Source organism: Centropristis striata, chromosome 1 (genome assembly GCF_030273125.1).
Source record: "Centropristis striata isolate RG_2023a ecotype Rhode Island chromosome 1, C.striata_1.0, whole genome shotgun sequence".
Lineage (NCBI taxonomy): Eukaryota > Metazoa > Chordata > Actinopteri > Perciformes > Serranidae > Centropristis > Centropristis striata.
The window spans coordinates 15,317,028-15,324,289 of NC_081517.1; positions in this window are offsets into that span (position 1 = coordinate 15,317,028).

Here is a 7,262-nt window from a genome sequence, read left to right on the forward strand (position 1 = left end):
TGCCAACAAAGTCTGCACATAATGAACCATTCTGACCCACATCTCCCTCCGTATCCAAACATCCTATCCTCCCTCCCTTCTTTCTTTCACTTCCTCCTCTCTTTCCTCCACCCCTCCATCTGTCTCTCTGTTTACTCAGTATCGTCCACAATTGCAGCGCCGGCTCGTCCAAGGACATGGTTGAAAGTAAAATGAACTTCCACTCACACCATGTGCCTTGGTTGCATTTATTTTTTTACCTGGAATTGAAAAAACAACAACACAAAAAGTGTTATGAAGATCATAACTGACACAGCTGAAACCTGCTCTTAATCGCACCAACCTTGGCAGGGTTAGTGCTGTACTGTATCCAGAAATGAGCAGGGTCAGAAGTGATGGAGACAGAGAATGTCTAGGTCCATGACAGCAGAAGTAAAGTTATTCTTATTTGTGTGATTCAAATATTTTAACTACCTAGAGTCTGCACCCGCAGGGCATGAATCCACTTCAGGAAGCCTGGCCCTCACCATGGGGAGAAAAACTAGCTCACATTTGAGGCAAAAATCTCATTGAGCAGGACAGATGAGGGCGAGGAATAGAATACAAATCTCACAATGACATGCTCACAATAAAATGTGAATGTGGGAATGGCGGCAGAGGCCATGTGCAGAGAGATGACACCGTGCTACCGGCGGCCTGCAGGTAGCTTGTTTGCAATGAATGGAGATGTAATGAATACAGATACGCTGCTGAATGTGTCTGGGGATGACCTTGTGTGAAGTGGGAGAAAAGTGGTTGAAATAGTGAAGGAATGACTGTGTGGCCCTGACACATTGCCACTAGGAAAATACTGAGACCCTATCATGTAGAGTAAATAACACAAGAGTTTGAATGCAGGCCCATTCTGAATGTAACATCAATTTACTGCAGTGGTTACAGAATGGAGTTTTTTTGTATTGGTTTTTTTCAAAGTAGAAAGTAAGATGATGAAGCGGGTTTTAGAAGATGTGTGACCAATGAAGATTAGTTTCACTGGAATTATGGAACATTTGGAGGATGTGTTTCTATCAAGTGCTTTTCACAACCACTGGTGCATGTATAGTCCCAATTTAACAAGGTATCTGTGCTAAAGGTCATGGCTATCCATCATCCTAATTTAGTGTAGACAAAAGTGGTGGGCTGATCGACAAATCACTAGAACCAAGTGGTAGGCTTGGGTGAGTCATCAAAACTGGTCCAATCATACAGGCACAAAACCTGCTTCAGGAGCTGTATCTGCCAAGCATATAGCATGTCTGTCTTCCTACCAATGGTGAAGTTCTTTTGCCAGAAATGAGTGCTTAAATAAGTGTGTTTGTAAAAGTTCTAACTAGTTTGAACCAGCTATCTTCAATTTAATTCTTTAAAACTTGTTTTTTTTGGGAGAAAGTGACCATAGTATGCACCTTCAGTTGTACCTGCAGAATCAAATGTGCGCACTGTGATAAATCAGAATTGTTACTTTTTAAGCAAGCAATTACAGTTTTTCTCAGTCGCTTTGGTGCATTACTCACATCACTATTTACATTTCCACAACAGTTAATGCATTTCTCAAAACAATTAGTACAAACTGCAAAACCTTGTTGATAACCTGCAAAAGCGTGTCACTTGCTCAAAATCAAATCAAAATAAAAAATCAAAATTACCTTATTTATCCCCGAGGGTAAATTTAGTTAGTCTGGTAGAATCTCAAAATGGATAGCTCATTCCTCAAAAGCAAGTATTCATGTCAATGAAAGTGTTAGTGACACCAAGATGAAAAGTCCTGACACCAGGTTTATGAACAAGATAGTCAAATGGCTTGGTCATGTTTTCATTATGACAGTTTACACTGTAAATGTTTTCCAATGCAAAAAAGTCAGATCTTGGTGACGCTACCTGAAAATGCTCAAGACAACACTATATGCTATTTGCACAGCCATTAGAAAACTACAGTAAAGTTACACATTACTGTATTTAGTGAGGTAACTGAGTACAACACACTGAATATGCATGTTTCACATTTTTATTGTATATGCTCTTTTCAAGCATTGTTTACAGCATTGTGCAAAAGGAAAAAAAAACACCCTTATTTAGAACAAATATAAAGTCCCTTTGGGTAGAGCTGTGCACAATACAGTGTCACAGTGTTGTAGAAATGGTCCACACTATGTCCTGCTTGGTTCATATAGGCTTGTAAAGTGTTTATGGGATTCAGCTCTGAGTGATCGTAGAGAAGTGGCTTATCATTGGTTGCAACTAATGCTTAGCACAGCCCTTCTCATCAGTGAAAGCTGAGGTTCACCTCAGAGAAACTGTTCAATTCCGAAGACATTTTCAGTAAAAAATAAAGATTTAAAAAAATTAGCTTGACAGATTTTGACAACTAGTTAAACATTTTTGTATGTAATGACTCAATGAATGAAATCAGGGCTATTAGTTTTATATGGAATGACTATTCAGCATTCACAAGTATAGTTCATTTCATTCGTAGTGCAATGATAATGTAAAACAGCAGAGAGTCATATGAAAGCAATTGATGCATGTCCAAAAGCATTTGTAATTTGTTGTAAGGAAAGAGAAACTGCTACTATGATGAGCACAAATGACTAAATGTTGTTGAGGTTGAACTAACTGTCAATATTAATAGTGATGTGAGAAATGCACCAAAGCGACTGAGAAAAACTGTAATGCAACTGCTAACCGGCACTGCAGCTTTGGTACAGACAGGTGCTGGGGGCTTTTAAATCATGATGTCAGGCTTCAGCCATCAACCAAACCCTATCAAGCTGCCAGCGTGACTAAAAATGTTGACATAGAATTTTAATAATAACACAGTTATTGAGTAAATTAGCAATGTTTGTTCATATACATACTCACATATATATATGTTACTTTATTAAATTAAACATTATATACTTCTCTAATGGTCATTAGTTCTCAACCATTGGGGGTATTTGGCTTGGAAACTGAAGGGTCAACAGTTCAAAGTATGGAGTATGGACTGGTAGCTGGAGGTGCTGTACTATGGCTGAATTGCCTTGTGACAAATTTAAATTTAAAAAAAAAGTTTATTAATTTTAGTATGGGCCCATTGGGAATACACCTGCCAACTGCTGCAGTAGTACAGCTACAGTAAAATCTCAGGATTTCATCTAAACATTTAGAGCTAAATGAATTAAGTTTTTGGCCACTAGGGGGCACACTCAGCTAAGAAACACAAACCTGACATATTATTGCCTCATTAAATTAGCATATAATCCCTTTTTTTTTTTTTTTTTTTTTTTCTTAGGTTTTTGGCCACTAGATGAATGCAAATCAAATATTAATTCTACCTTAAGTTTCGTCTTGGTCTCCACTTTCTTATTAACCTTAAAATGTAGCTTTGTTCACCAGCTTGGAGCTAACTTCGTCTGATTTGTCATTTGGTGATGGACAGCTGGCATTATTGCATGTAAAGCATGCATTTCTGGCTGATTGCCATATTTGCCATATTTCTGACATGTTACTGACATTCTGTGAAACTGTTTTGTGGAAGCACTTCACCCTTTTGTTGCACACTGAAACTTTAGTTGAGGTCCTGTTTCTAATTGATCTGATTACCATCACTTTAGTTGACACACTTGAATGGAAATTAAATTTGTGCGTGTGCTGGAATGTGATTAGTTGAGTGTTAACACGATTACAACTCCCAGTAATGAGCAGGGAACCCATATGTGCACCAATGGGCTTTAGTTCTCCACCAAAATGGTTCTTTGCTTTTACTTTGACTTTGCTGGTTTATATAGATTTTCAAGTTAATGTTTTGTTTACATGTCTTTGTATGTAAGGAAGTTGCTTTAAAGTTGGAATTGGAAACATAACAAGTTGCCGACAAAACAATACAAAAATGGTCAAAATAGGATAACAGATAACAAACAACAGTTATTAATCTATCATAAATCTAATAAATACAAATACTAACCAATAAAGAAGTCTGATAAATGGTTGGCTCTGGCTAACCATGTTTTAGGCCTCTTATCTTGACATCCCAAAGTAATTAGCTCATTATTATGAGACTACAAACCCATTTTGTGGGCTCAAAATTAATAATCTAAGTTATTTTCCCTAGATCACACAAATTTCATTTGTTGATTCTTTTTCTGTATTTCATTTGTTTGTAATGCAATGTGCCAAATTTATATTTTTGGTGCCAATGAAATCTGTAGGAAGTGGTAGGAAATCTGTAGCAACTGGAACTGCATAACCCAAAAGGTTGTGCTTTCAGTTCTGTTTTTATTTTTTATCTGTTTGTGTGTCTGTGAGTAAACAGCATATCAGTGGAAACAGAGCAACGATGGATGCTTCTTCCAAAGTGAAAACTGTCAAGCTGCAGATTCTCTTGAAAATCATACATGATAGCAAAAAAGTAAAAGGCTGACTGAGGCTGTACATGTCCCCAGCACTACTCTTATCTGTTTACTACATCTCATAATGAACCTGGTAATGATTTATGGATATTAATCTAGCAAAAGGTGCACTCTTCCACATTGCACCTTTAATGGTTAGAAGAACCTGTGATATACACTGTGTGCATGCACACCTTGCATATTTATTCACCCAGACAGGGAGCTTGTCTTATCCAATGTCTGAAAATTATACTCCTGCATCCTCCTCCCGTGTTTGTCTGTGTCCCTTGTACAGTAGATTTATGACCGCAGCTGTCCATAAACGGGACTAACTGTGGTAGCAGAGGACCAGGTCAATTGGAGGCAGAGTGTTACAGCTGTCAGAGGAACGCTCTCTCTCGTCTCCTCTGTCCATCACATTAAATCGACAGGGCCTTGTAAAGGACAGCCGGGCAGAAAGAGTGCCCAGGAAGAATAAAATTATGGAGGAGGCTGCGGGGAGAGCAAAGGAGTGAGCGGCAGGTTGGTTTCAGTCCAGGAATGTATAGAATGCAGAGTGCCATGTGGCCACACAGCTTTGGTCACTTACTATGCATGAAAATGAGCATTGATATGATGCGTTTTTCTAGATGTGGTTGAAATGAGGAGGTGATTGAAGAAGTGGAGTTCAATGCACGTGATGTAATGCACATGTGGCAAGGAGCGGAGTAATTTAGAGAGTTTGGAAACCCGACAACGCCACCTGGGGACTTGCACCCCAGGATATGAAACTGAAGGTATTAATTACTATAAGGACACAGGTAAGGGACTGAGGAGGCAGAGACCGTAGGATAAAAGGAAACAAATATTTTTATTGAAATAAAGTGCATGAATGAAACTTAATAATACTGCTGCTGCGGAGAGGAAAACAAGGAAAGGTTAAACACAAGGTGGGTCATAAGAAATTATTTTATTAACAGAATGCTAAAAGGCCGGCTAACAATACTAAGATTTAATGAATGATAACAGAAAACTAAAATCAGTGGGCTGGGGCCCCAGAGGGAAGCATACTACAATGTGGGGGTGCTCCTCCTTAAGCTGGGGTTGGAAAACACAAACTACACATACACACACACACACACACACACTAAGAGTGCCCCAGTGACTACTTGCATGCACGGCGATGTGAGGTCCTCACCACGGTGCCTAGCCCCCCACCTGATGACACCCAGGCCACACTGAAACTCAAAAGAAATGACAAAAAGTTAACAAAACCCACAACCCAATCAATAAACAATTATATTGTAAAGGTAAATTAACAAACAGCAACAAACATATTTAAACTAACCAAACTAAATAAACAAAAAGCAACACAAAGAAAGCAAAGCAAACAAAATGATACAACAGAACTGCACCAAAACAAACTAACAAAACAGCACAGCAGCAAGTAAACCTAAAAGACAAAAGAAGCACATGTTATTGAAAAATCAAAGCTAAAATCACTCAAGCAGGAAAAAGGGGACCCTACTCACCACCAGCCATGCCAGCTCAGAAAGGGCTGGAGGAGGCCATTTTGAAATCTTATATACCCGCCCAAGCAGGGGAGGAGCTAAGGGAGGTGCTAATGGGAGTGGGTTGCGTTCAAACCCCACTACAATCTACCCCCAAGTTTTTAATCGTCGGCCCGACGATTGACACTTACTGCCAGGGCCTAAACACCACAGAGCCACTAAGCACAGGCCTCAGAGAGTCAGCAGCCCCAATAGCACTACTCCCAGCAGCCTGAGGAAGGTGGTGAGGGTTTGGATATGTGCCTGCATTTGGACGGGTTGTTCTTCTCAGGGAGATCTCACTGGTACCTGATGTTGCAGCATTAGCTGTTGGATTCACTGGATCCTCACCTGGCTGCGGTGTGGCGGTGGCATTGGCTTGGTTTGATGGTAGGGGGATGGGAACTGGCCGGGCTGATGAGTGGTTTCCCTGGGCAGCCATGGGTTCAAAAATCACTACCGCCCAGTCACCATCAGAAGACAACTCCTCTGCTGGGATGGATCCCATCCTTTCAGGGGGCTCACTGGGGGGACAATCAGCAACACAATCCACTTTGCCTTTCAACAGTGAACGATGAACATGCTTTACCTGCTGAAGGTCATCCACAGGAGCTACAGTGTACACAGACCCTCCTGCTCCAGGGGCTTTCAGTACTTTGTACACGGTTGAGCGCCAGATGTCTTGAATTTTGTGACGGCCCCTTGCTCCAGTGTCTCTAAGGAGGACTAATTGACCTTCTCTTAGGGGGATATCTCGAACATGCTTGTCATAGTGTTCTTTCCGCCGGACAGCTGCAGCTTCCAGGTGTCTGTTTGCACTCTCGAAGGCATGACATAACCGCGTCTGATGTTCGGCGATCCAATCGTGGGGGTGGCCAGCTACCGGTTCCTGTACTCTGCCCAAAAGAAAGTCAACAGGTAACTGTGGATCTTGGCCAAACATCAGGAAGAATGGGGACTCACCGGTGGACTGATGTGCACTGGTTTTGTAAGCAAAAGTCACTTGGGGTAGGTAGCTGGACCAGTTCCGCTTCTTTGTGGTGGGCAGAGTGCGGAGGAGGTTGTGCAAGGTGTGGTTGAACCGCTCATATTGTCCATTTCCAGCTGGATGGTAAGGGGTGGTGTGGCTTTTCTCAATGCCATACATATGGCAGAGCTGTTGGATCAGGTTACTCTCAAAACTCCTGCCCTGGTCAGAGTGGAGGCGAGCGGGCACACCAAACCTGTAGAACCACTCATTAACCAGCACTCTGGCCACAGTCGAGGCCTGCTGGTCATGGGTTGGAATGGCTTGGGTGTATTTTGAAAAAACATCAGTCATGACCAGGATGTTCTCTGTCCCATTCCT